The sequence below is a fragment of the Tenrec ecaudatus genome, chromosome 6 (genome assembly GCF_050624435.1).
Source record: "Tenrec ecaudatus isolate mTenEca1 chromosome 6, mTenEca1.hap1, whole genome shotgun sequence".
NCBI classification, from domain to species: Eukaryota; Metazoa; Chordata; class Mammalia; order Afrosoricida; family Tenrecidae; genus Tenrec; species Tenrec ecaudatus.
In genome coordinates, this window is record NC_134535.1 from 21,946,051 (window position 1) to 21,959,045 (window position 12,995).

Genomic DNA, 12,995 nt, shown 5'->3' on the forward strand with positions numbered 1-12,995 from the left:
CCCCCCACCACTTCATAACCCCAAATCTACCTTACAAATCTGCCTATACCAGAGCATGTACACTGGTACAAATAAGAGCTTGAAACACAGGGAATCCAGGATAGATAAACTCCTCAGGACCAATAATGAGAGTAGCAATACCAGGAGGATAGGGAGAAGGTGGGAGGAGAAAGGAGGAACCAATCACAATGATCCCCCACTCCAGGGGGACAAACAGAAAAATGGATGGAGACAAAGGATAATGTAAGATATGAAAATAATAATAATTTATAATTTATCAAGGGTTCATGAGGAGGAGGGGGGATGAGGAACTGATACCAAGGGCTCAAGTAGAAAGTAAATATTTGGAAAATGATAATGGCAACATATGTACAGAAGTGCTTGACCCAATGGATGGATGAGTGGATTGTGATAAGAGCTGTAAGAGCCCACAATAAAATGATTTTTAAAAGAAATATATTCTGTCAAACATAATATATATATATATATATCATAGATATTTTGAATGGGTTTAGTCCCATTTACCACCTTAACCTGTTCAGTTAAATATCATCTATGCAGCCACTTATAAATAATAGCAGAGCCTACTGAGAGCAAAGTTAGGAAAACTTCTTAGCCATAACCTCAAGGAATGAGTTTTGGGGCCTGGGCTCAGGACCATGGTCTTGGGCAACACCCAGTTCGATGGCATAATGTAGCCCAGGAAGACAGTGTTGTACACCCTCCTTTGGTGAGTAGCAACTCGGGTATCAACAGCTTGTGAGTGGTCATTTAACATGCAACTACTAGTCTCTCCGTCCAGAGCAAAGACGCACGAAGAAAATCAAAGACTCAAGGAAAAATGAATCTAAAATGGATCTTGTGAATCCCTGCCTTCTGGCCCCTGAGACCAGAAGTAATAGATGCTGCCCGACACCACTGGTGACCTGATTGTAATGGGAAGTACTCGATAAAGTGGACGAAAAATGCAGACCCAAATTCTAAATCCTAAGGAAAAAGACCGTGCTCACTTGTCCACCAGACATTAATGGAACCCCAGAGACCAGGGCCCTTAGACACCTTGCAGATTAAACTCATCCCCCGGACTCAATTTTTAGCCAAAGACTAGGAAGGTGAACAAGGACACACTAGGGAGGTAAACACTTATTAGAACAATCAACTACAGGAGCACTTTAGACGGCAGGAAGGGGCAGGAAAGACGCCGACGAGAAATGCTAAATACAGGGGGAAAGTGGGACGAGTGCTGTTACATTGTGGGGCTTGCGACTACTGTCACAAAACAACATGTGTAAGCATTGTAGAAAGGGTAGCTGACCTGCTCTGCCAACCTTCCCCCACAGATAGAAAAATGAATTAGAACATATGAGTCATTCCCCATGAACTTAAGGAAGCATATTGTGTCGAAGTCAAAAAGCAAGCCAGATGAGTGGGGAGCCTGGCACGGTGAGGGCGTGGGGGAAACCCACAGCACATACATAGAGCCATGGCGAGGATGGCGCACAACTGGGGTGGAATTGACTCACAGCCCCAGACAACAACCACCAGGGCCCACATGCAAGGGAGAAAACCACAAAGGGGGCCTAACCCTGCCCACAGTTCCCCAGAAGTCATGGCTCTGCTCTAATCTAGAACGAACTGATTCTGAATCAGTGTCTGTTTATAGAGAAAAGCTTTCACATGAAATTCTCTTTAAAATCTACCCCCTACTTCCTCATGCACTATTTTGCCCCAACCCCGGGACAAAAAAGACAGACTTTCTCGTGTGTGTGTGTGTGTGTGTGTGTGTGTGTGTGGTGGTTTTGTGTTTCGTTGTAGTTTTAAATAATGCTTTTTAGCAAGCCTGCTCCAGTTATTGTACCTCAAAACCAGATGCCTCACACATTTACTCATGCTTCCCTATTTTCTGTTGTCTCTTAGCGACACCAAAGAGCTTGTGCCATTTCTTCCTTGTGCCTAAGGGGCTAGTCCCTGTGAAGCTTTGTCTCTGCTTCCATGTGAACGCTTCCTCTTACTCAGATTACCTTTGCTAGCGCCTGAGGATTGCATTACCCGTCTATCGGCTCAACCGACATGCAGAAATTCCCATGAAACCCTGGTGAAGGGGCAGGCACAGTGAAACCAGGATCGTGAAGCCCGGCAGTGCACTTCTGACAAGCTTCACTTGGGCATAGGAAATGGTGTAGAAAACTGTAATTCCTGCTACTGCCATTCCCCTAATGAAAGAATTCAATCAGGCTCTTGCTTCAGTCCAACCAACTCCCTGTCATGGAGTTGATTTTGATTCACAGTGACCTAGAGGAGAATGTAAATCTGCACCTTTGGGTTGCTGAAACTTTCAGTCTTTACAGAAGTAGAGAACCTCATCTTTCTCCCTGAGAGTGGCTGCTAGGTTTGAACCACTGACCTTGTCAGCAACTCAATGTATAGGCCACTATGTCACTGGAGCGCCAAACACAATGACCAAGAGCGCTCTGCCCACTTCTAAATAAATCCCTGTGCTAAAGCACTCAGTGAAACAAGCACTAACTGAACAGAGGGGAGCAAGCCTTCCACACGCTCACAGCGATTGCCAGCGTTTTGTATGGGACGATACAACCAGATGGCTGCAACGAGGGGCTCAAACGGCCACAGTGAGGCCGACACAGGACCAGGCCGCGTTTCCCTCTGTTACACATGGGGTCCTTGTTGTCCGTCTATGGTTTTAAAGGAAAGTAGGCAAAATATGGAACGAAAGACAGAGAAGGTCATACTGAGACATGGCATGGTTTAATTAGTCCACCCAAGGACATTTAATTCTCTACGAGTGTCCCTGGGTTTGACTTTTCTATTGATTCGCTGGCATGAGTCCAGACACTGAGGTTTCATGTTAACTCATACCCTAGTGTCCAATAACCCCAGAGGCTACAGGTGTACTGTCTTAGAGGATGTTGACCAGCTTTCTAATTATGAGCAAATTTAATGCTCCATATTCGACTGATTCTCTAACCGTACATTTCTGGACATCCCCTTTAAAGCAGCTTCACTTATGGTTCAGTTATGCAATGAATGCATTTTCATGCATGCTCAGAATTCTCTTACTTTTGGAGAATCATACGTTGACACCGGTGATGCCACAGCCAATGCAGCCCTAGCTCAGCACGACGCTGCTACTTTAAAAACGCTGCTCCCTCTTCAGGCCCTTCTCCTACGCATGCAAGCAGCACGACCTTGTCTTTCTACAATGTGTGCCAATTGACGCTATTTTACAGTCCATTTTCCCTGCAATCCCATTTTGTTTGGCCCTCAGCGTTTCACTGAATTAGTTTCTGACTTTTTTCCACTGGAGACAACTCATACACAGTTAATAAATCTGGATTTCCAGTTTCTCTTGAAAAGTTAGATCTGGCAACACTGAGATTCACCTTTCCACCCAACCTCTAGAGTTCAGTCGAGGCCACAATGCCTGCAGTTCACTTCAGGATCCACCACCCTCATTTTGTCATCTATCTGACCGGCCCTCTAGAGATCTGCATTTTCAATCCCTTCAGGCATCCAGGTAGCCAACGGGTGAAATACTCAGCTGGGATGTAACCTACCAGTAGCTAGCTCTTCAAGAGAAAAGACCTAGAGAGCTATAGGCTTTAAAGGCCTATAAAGACAACTCAGAAAATCTTTGGGGCAGTTCTACTCTGCCACATAGGGTCATTATGAGTCAGAATCCACTCAATGGAAAAAAAAGAAGACAAATCCATTTGATGGCACACGACTACTCAAAACAAGTTGTTCTCCAGGCTATATCACATCCCACCGCCCACTCAGCTGTCTTCCACTAAACAGACATATGTGTGTGTGCGTGTATAAACACACATTACACACACGCAGCCAAAGTAACACTTATTGACTGGTCTAAGGGCATTCTCAACCCACCAACTGAAGACACTGTGCTGCCCCTTGAGCCAGTAAGTAACAAAAAGCTTGCTGTTACTGTCGGATGGTGAGGATGTACATCTGTCCAGAGAAACTGGTTTCCATCTGAAAAGTGGATCTCAGTGCTTCAAACCAGGATCTAGGAAACCTGCTTACAAGCGTGCCATTCCATACTCCCTGACTTTGCACAGCAGTACAGAATGGCATGAGAGGAGTCCCTTCTTTTTGGAACTGAAGCCAACTGTAAATCCAAAATACCTTGGAAACTTTCAGAGGCAAAATAATGAAAAAGTTTAAAGATTCATTGCTTATTAATATGAAGAAGAATTCAAGTGCGATGAACAAATTATGGTTAAAGCCTTTTACTTAAATTACCTTTTGACAAACCAAAAATTAAAATGATTATCATAATAAGTTTTCTCCTCAATTATCTCGAACAGCATGGAACATCAACTGCTGATTAGATTCTTATCACAACCGTCAGGATGATCTTTGACTCCACACCACAGCTTTCAATTTCCTTCTCGAACTTCTCACTCAGCTTATCAGCGTCCATGATCCGCAGTGACTACTTCCACAGACGGTCTGCCCCAAAGCGAGTGTGACTCTGGTCCAGCACCTCAGTACAGTGTTCTCAGAACTTGCTGGGTTCGACCAGAACCACCAGAGGCATCAGAAAGAGAGGTTCCTGGGCCCAACCCCAGGAAATGGCTCTGTTTTAACAGGTCTAGGGTAGAGACCAGGGAAATAACTCGTGGGCCCACCCCTCCACCCCCACCCCACCCCACCTTTCAGGTCATTGTTTCTCCTGTCGTGGTTTCAGGACCACGCTCTGAGAAACGCCGCGTGTTCTGCTACTCATGGAGAAGCTGGTCAGCATGAGTGGCATCAGCTTTTGAAATATTCTGCCAGTACCCCCCCAAAAAAGAAGCCCTTTGCAGATGGACCATATGGACACACTTAGTGAGCCCTGCCCGATTCTCTGGGAGTGTGGGAGGCAGAATAATGAACAAGGCATTCCTCAAAAACCCAGCAAAGGGCTGAGGGAAGGGGACCACTTCCCCAGTGAATCAGAATTAAACAAGGTGTGTCATTGCAGAAATACAAATTGAAAATGCGAAGCGGCCCGCTCTGAACTTGCTCTGCCATCCTCCCCTAGGATCTTGTACCCATCCACCTTTATGACTACACATTATGACACTGCATTTTCTAGGTGGCTCCCCTGGCGATATGCTCGATGGTTGAGATCACGCCTTGTTCACCTGTGAGTCCCCACGTCTAATCGATGACAGATGTTCGGCTGGAGTCATGCCGTTGAGATGTCCTACATCATGAACACCGTGGGCTCGAGTGAGAAACTCTCCACATTAGAATTGGCTTGCTCACTTGAGAGATCGGCTTCCTGAAACCTGGCCAGTTTTCATTTGGGAGGGAAGCCGCCCAACATTCCACTAAACCTGATAAGCAGATCTTCGATGGTACCCAAGGCAGACAGCTTCTAGAATGTTTATAAGTGGTACCGTGGAGAACATTTTAAATTTCAATAGTTACCTATAGGAGGGGCTTCAAAACGTTCCTGGAGAAATGGAACAAAAAGGTAATGGAATTTCTTCCAGGAACGTTTTGCTGTTCCCTTGTCTGTACGTGCGTGAAGATCCACAGTAAAAGAGCGAGCACCTAGATCAGGGGTTGGCACACTGCGGCTCTGGAGTCATATGCAGCTCTTTTGGAGAAAAATCGAAAATTGTCAAGGATAGTACTCAAGTAATGGTGATTTCCGTTGTTTGTAAAAATCTACTGACGGCTCTCAAATGATGTTTGATTGCTGTGAGGGACAGGATGGGGTTTGCTGACCCTTGAATCTAACCTTAAAAAAGCAACAGAGGGAGGGAGGGGGAAAAAAAAAAGAGGACCTGATGCAAAGGGCTTAAGTGGAGAGCAAATGCTTTGAGAATGATTGGGGCAGGGAATGTATGTATGTGCTTTATACAATTGATGTATGTATATGTATGGATTGTGATAAGAGTTGTATGAGTCCCTAATAAAATGTAAAAAAAGAAAAGAAAATGATTAGGGCAAAGAATGTACAGATGTGCTTTATACAATTGATGTATGTATATGTATGGATTGTGATAAGAGTTGAATGAGCCCCTAATAAAACGTTTTTAAAAAAAAGCTTCTGGGAAAAAAAAAAGCAACAGAAAACAGGTGAAATTCTTCTTCTATGCTGCTAGAATTCAGAGTTGTGGTTGTCATTGGTGTGGTGACAATGACTAGAGAAGAGGGGTTAGGGGAAGGGCTCTGGGAATACTGCCAATCTTGTCTCCTGACCTGGTTGCTAGGTATGTTCAGTTTATGAAAATGTAGTAAGTTGTGCTATGATATGTGTACTTTTCTGCATGGGGTTTGAGATACATTGATTTACTTCCATCGAAAGCATTCTTTGAAACAAGGAGCCTTGGTGTCATTAAAGGACAATATAAGGTAGTATATAGATACTGTCCAATTATGAACATGGTACATGAGAGGAGAAATGGCGACACTCCTTACTTAAATCCCTCAGTGTACAGAAGAGAAATGCAAACGGTGACCACAAATGGAGGACCTGGCCGTTAGCAGGAGTTGCCTGCACCCGGCCTTCTGGGCCATTCCTCCATCCCTGTCTGAGCCCTCAGCCCCAGCAGCATGATCTCACCAGCTATTCCCATCTTGAGACACCTCTCCCCTTATCCAGCCTCTTCCAAGGAAGCTGCCTCCCCTACGGGGTTGTTTTTACCATTCCTCTTAGGCTGTCATATGCTGTAACTAGACTTAAGCCTCTGAACGAAACTGGTCCCACTCACCAAACCCAAACCAAACCCACTGCCATGGGCCAGCCAACTCACAACGAACCCTAGAGGACAGAGAAGAACTGTCCCTCAGGGTTTCCCAGGCTGCCAGCTTTCCAAAAGGACACTGCCACCTCTTCCTCTCGTGGGGTGGCTGGGGCGTGGTTAACCGCAGACCTAAAGCAGGCATTTCAACCACTGTGCCAGCAGAGCTCCTACCAAACCAAACCAAACCAAACCTCCTGCCATGGGCAAGAATCGTTCCCTGTGATTTCTGAGACCATGGCTCTTGGAAAGACTCTTTCCAAGAGCCCACAGCCAAACCTTCCTCCTTTCCATTGGTGGCCTAACATTTAAATCCGCTGTGCCACCAAGCCTCCTCACAGCGCCTGCAGCGGCTAAGAATTCCAGCAACTGGACAGGTGCCTGCTTATGTGTGTTTGGTTTGATCTTCACGTTCTGTGTCAATGGAGAGCAGTCTGACGATGATGCGTGAGCCTGGGCTTTGGAGTCAAAGTGGTTGTTTGTAGCGAGCTCCACTCACTTGGATGCCACTTCGTGTGGCTTTGGGCAAGTTTGATACTCTGTGATCCGGTATTATCGTCTGTAAAATGGGGGTTAGATCAACCCAGCTTAGCACGGTTGGGAAGATGAAACAAGATTATCCCTAGAAAGTCACATTGCCAGGACCAAGTCACTATGATCTCTTATTTAGCATCTGCAAAATGCAGTCCCAAACTCAGAGTCGTTGGCGGAAAAGAAAGCAGGGTGGTGTGTCAGTCATGCACCCAGGACTCAAAGCAGGGGGTAAAGGGAGAGGCAAAGGAAGATGTCTCTGGTAATATTTCGACAAGGGTGCTAGTGCTGAGGGGGCAACCATAGCCCCTCATCTTCCATCTACCTAGTCAGAAACCAAACACCAAACAGTGCCATTGAGTCAATGCTGTTCATAGCAACCCTGTAGGGCAGGGTAGAACTGCCCCTTTGGGGTTCCAAGACTGTAATTGCTTCGGGAAGTACAAAGTCCGGTCTTTCATCCCAAGCGAGGGCTGGTGGCTTCGAACTGATAACTTTGTGGTTAGCAGCCCAACGCATAAGCACGGCGCCACCAGCGCCCAGTCGGGAGCTCCAGTGACACTGGCCTAACATCCTCCATGGCGCCGAGGCTTGTGCTGACCTGCGTCTATTACCTTCAACCCAGGGGCCTGGCTTCTTGTGAGACAAAAGTGACTCCGGTCCCCTCTCCTCCAATAATTCTTTGGACACACGGTGCTCGAATCAAGAGGAAACGCTAACTCACTGCCATCAAGGCCATTCCGAGTCGTACCCTCCACAGACCCCGGAGAAAAGAAACACAGTGAGTGGTTTTGTTTCTGGAAACGGTCCTGCTCCCCCCCCCCCCCCCCGGGAAAGGTCAAGGGGCAGCCCCTCACCAGCGCCCTGCCTTTGGATAAATGGGGCAGAGCTCCGCATCAGGCCCATCTGTGGGGGGGCTCCGGCTGGGCGCCGCTGCGCCGGCCGTCGGGGTTGTGCAAGGCCCGGCCGGCCACTAGAATGGCAGCCACCGGGGGCTGGCCCGGGCGCCGGGAGGCCGCTCCTCCTCCCTCGGTCGTACCTGACGAACAGTGGCCCTGCCCGCACTTGCCCTTGGGCTGGCACTCGGGCAGCGCAGCGGTTCCCGTGTCCTTGCTCTTCCCGCACCCCAGGGCCCGCGGGGGCTCTGGGGGAACTCGCGGCGCTGAGGGAAGCCAAGCGGAAGCCGGGCGCCCCCTGCCGGCGTCGAGGGAGAGCGCGCGGTGGGCGGGGCGTTCGGTGGGCGGGGCGAGCGGCGGGCGGAGCGCGCGGGGCGGTGGGCGGGGCGAGTCGGGAGCTCCTGGAAGCTGGTTCCAAGCCTGTTCTACTTCATATTCCTGGAATTATTATATTCATTTAATATTAAATCACGCCCATTGACGAGCAATTGGACAATTCAGTAGTGGGAAGAATAAGGAAAAAGTGCACCACCCAAAGACTTCAAACAAACTGCTCTTGCTGTGTTGCCTATTTCTTTTCCAGTATTTTCACTCCAGGCAGTTTTTTTCCATTTACAGTGTATCATGTAAGTCACTTCCCACACACATTTAGCTCCTAAACAAAAAGTGGAAAACCCAACTCAGTGACTTAGGGTCGTTTTCGACTCACTTGCTCCCAGATTTTCACTTGGTAACTAACACATGCCTAGTGTCACAGCCTTGTAAGCATCTAGGAGCCTTTGGGTGTTGTAAATCATTCAGTGACATGGGATCCCTATGAAACTGGGTGGATTCAATGAGATCGAAGCTGGTTTGCTATAACTGTTGGCTCCCCCCCTCACAGGAGACCACACTGTTTTGAACAGCAGCACCGTCGTCCCCTGGTGGTACAGCGGTGAAGCACACCTGTGAGAACCATCCATCCCACCAGCCACTTCATGAGAGAAAAACTAGGCTGTCTGATTCCACAGAGATTTCAGCCTTGCTAACCCCAGGTCAATTCAACTCTGTCCCGTGGCGTTGCTATATGGCCTTTGTGTTCTATGATCATGCCATCTGTGGTGGGTACACAAGTTCATGTCGCCTTGAGAAAAGAATGAAGGGGTGAAGTTGACCTGTCACTCAGGTCACTGCCTGAGGATGCCTTCATTTGGGCATGGCCGGATCATGAGGATTCTGGGAACTTCCTCTTTTTTTTTTCTCCTGGGAGGCAGATTACACATTCTCTCTGCTTCACATTCCTATTGACAAGTCACCTGGAGCCATGCTGATGGCAGCCAGAGCCCTGGAGATGTGTCCACCACCATTGGATCCACAGGACTTTCCACCCACCGGCGTGTGATCTTCCTACATTTGGCAACATTGCATGTGCTGTGTTAGTGTAAAGAGGAATTTATGGACTAGTATCAGACATATGGGCTAATAGACGTATGGGCTTGATCTGGATTTAGCTGGGTTGTTTTCTCAATAGACAATTATTCTTTGATCTAAAACTCTCTCTTATAAACATATGAGTAATTCCAGGTTTGTTTCTCTAGTCAACCCGGATTAACACACCATCATAACTCCCAAGTCCCCTCCTTTACCTTTTTTTAAAATGTCATCAAGGATCTTCTGACTTACTCTACAAGCTCTATCTCCTGTCATTAATATAATGTATAAAACCTGAGAAATCAATGGAGTGAAGAACGCAGCATCATGATTGGAGGAAAAGTCACTGACAACCTGCAGTACCAGATGGGATAGCCTTGCTTGCTGAATGGGAAGAGGGTGAAGCATTTAGTGAAGATCAAAAGCCACACTCTTCCATATGGAGTGCACCTCAACATCCATCAATAAGACTGGTAAAGAAGGATTTATACCTTTGAATTATGGTACTGTTGGTGAGGAATATTGACAGCACCAGGAGCCCCCAGAAGAACAAACACATTTATCTTGGAGGAAGGACAGCCAGGATGGTTTGTCTCGTATATGTTGGACATGTTATCAGGAGAGACCAATCCTTGGGAAAAGAGCATCATGCTTGGTAAAGAGAGGATCAGCTTTGACCTGTAAGGAGACACCAGCTCCGCTGGGCTGGTCCTGCTCTGTGCGGCCATGGGGAGTGTGTTGGCGGAGCAAACATGAATGTTGGAGTCGCCCACTTGAGGTGAATCCTATTACTCGTGTGATGAACAGTCGTGGTACGTGGTGACATGTGCATGAGGAGTTGGCTTGCTTCATATTGCCTTACTCAGCATTTCCTTCCTTCAGTGATCCTGTTTCTTGGACCGTAACAAATATGACACATAACCTGGGGATGTATGTATTTTCACACGCAGTGAAAGGAAATGTTAGGTAGCTTAGCCTAGGAAATTGGGAAGTCCATTTACGCATGCCCAGGAGAGCCAGCAAAAGACAAAAGCTGGATTTTCCCGCCGGTGGGCTTGGATGGGCGTTACACCTGGAGCAGCCCACCTGGGCCGGGTGATTGCAATTCAGCCAATGGGATCGATCCTGGGGTCGTTCACCACACCTCCCCTGGGAACCCTTAAAAGGCAGGGACCTGAAGGGAGAGGGTCTCTTGGGCTCTTGGGCTCTTTGTCTTGGTTTGCTTGTGTGGTCTGGTCGTCTCCGAGGGAGGGGAGAGATCCTTGCATGACCCCCAGCAGTCTCTGCCAGGCCGCATGGTCAAAGGAATCCTATGGGTGCCGCGTAAAACCTGATGCTTCTTTGAACTTTCATTAAATTCACTTGGATCACGAGCCCGGCTTCGGCATGAAATCTTTCTCGCGCGGAGCCAAGGACCGAGGATGAGATTTAGGCCGGAGAGAGAAATCTAACAGAATACCTTTTGAAATGTCCGACCAGGGTAAAGCAAGACTCGGCGCTCACGGGGAACAACTTGACTAAGGAGTACAGTTGACATCTTCATGGAAACTTTTCACAGGTTCTCCAATAATTCTATATTTTCGGGCAAGTTTGTATACGAAGTATGATCCAACTCCATCCTTAACACATCTTCCTGAGTGTGCTAATTCCCCGGCCATGACTACATGGTGTTCGGATCTTTGGAATTAATAAGTATTGAAATGTTTTGAAACTGAATTGAAAATTGCAGGGCTACTCAGGTTCCTGTAAGGACGAAGTAGTCCATATACTGTGCTGTTTCTGTGAAAATGTGACATGAGAGGCATTTACATTGGAGGGCTGACTGTTGGGTCTTCATATGCTGTTTTGAAGTGCAGCTTTTACTAGACGATGCCTCTGTACTGTACGCTGGTGTACAGTAAACAATAACATCAATTTTCCTTAATTTTCCTTTTAATCCCCACACTTAACCATTAAAATTTTGGCTTTTCAATAAATATAGATAAACACAAATGGTAACTAACTCCAAAGCAGCGACTATCTCGATAATCTTGTGATGGGAAACAAAAAGATTTCTCCCAAGCTGTCTCCCCCAGACACATGCCAAACCTAGCTGCTTGCTACACCTGGCAAATGACTAAACACTTGGAGGCCAACAGAAGTAGGTCAGAGGTTGTTCTCCCTAAGGGTTATCAGCCATCAGGAGCAAGTAGGGCCCACTCCCTTCTGATAAGGAGAGTAGTCAATTGTTTCCCTGAAGGAGAGCCCAGGGAGGTCAAGCCCGCCCACTCAAGGATGACCAAGGTTAGGTGGCCATCATGACTCTAAGGTCTGCCCTTCTTGTCACACGTATACCCCTATATATCCCCTTCCTATGATGTGCATGCCTATTGTACTGCCCCTTCCTGTGACATATGGTTACCTGTAATTGCGCCCCTAAGTAGTTATAAGCCTTGGTTAGCAATAAACACCTCTCTCTCTGGCACTTTGTCCCTCCCCTCGGCCCACGCTGTGAACGGGACCCAGCTGGTAAGATCCTGGCCATCCAGGAGGTGAGCATGCTACCATGAAATGTGTCTGACTTCTTTATTTCTCTCTCTTCTGTCTCCCCTTATTCTCTATGACTTTATTATAATCTTTATATATCTCAACCATACAATTACGCCTATCGAACCCACGATTAGTTGTGGGGGCTGGCCTCTCCCCCCACAACTTCCTATAATTGCTAGCTTTAACTACAAGAAATATTTACTACTTTGAGAAATGAAAAGAAAAGGTGCTCTGGTATGGGATGAAACTGAAAAACACAGTAATATTTGTAAACAAAATTGAAGGGTTTTAGAACTACTTGAAAATCAATTTGCTTCCAGAAAACGACTTGGGGGGGGGGGGTAATGATCATTGTTTTGTATTTCAAAAGTTTCGACTGTAGAAATCAGTTTGTCTTTACCCGTGTATTTTTTTAAGTAACTGGTAATCTACACACTAATAACATTTCCCCTTATTGCAAAAGCTCTCCAAAAAACAAGAGAGAGAGGATCGATGAAAAACAGAAGCCCCTGGATGGAGTGATTGGCATAAGAACTACTACAATGGACTGAAATCGAAGCTAGTGAGGGCGGTGCAGACCCAGGCAGGGCTTCACTCCTCTGTACCAAGGACCCCTCAGAGTTGGAACCATCTCAGCCACACCTAACAGCATTAAGATGCAATCCAGTGAGCCACGGTACCACAGTGGATCCGACCATTGGACATGCAGTTCCTCTCCTGTTTCAAGGTATCATGATTGGTCATGGAGCCACACCTGCATGAGATAAACACAATACAGGTTTGTTGAGAAAGGAACACGGGCCCCATCTGGGAGCTATCCAGCTTCACTTAGTGGAAGTGGTTGCTGCAG

The 12,995-nt window shown here is 47.0% G+C and overlaps 1 protein-coding gene and 1 pseudogene across 2 annotated transcripts in view; one reads left to right on the forward strand and one right to left on the reverse strand.

The window, feature by feature from the left end:
• TXNRD1 (thioredoxin reductase 1) overlaps positions 1-8,451 on the reverse strand; it is a 115,626-nt gene extending 107,175 nt beyond the window's left edge. The window contains exon 1 of one of the 2 annotated variants that reach the window (XM_075551063.1): positions 8,350-8,451. The gene's annotated coding sequence lies outside the window, so the exon portion shown is untranslated. The remainder of the gene's footprint in view (positions 1-8,349) is intronic. The other variant, XM_075551062.1, reaches the window with a different exon arrangement.
• A 1,232-nt stretch (positions 8,452-9,683) lies between these two features.
• On the forward strand, positions 9,684-11,797 carry LOC142450742 (ORM1-like protein 1; annotated as a pseudogene).
• The last annotated feature ends 1,198 nt before the right edge of the window (positions 11,798-12,995 follow it).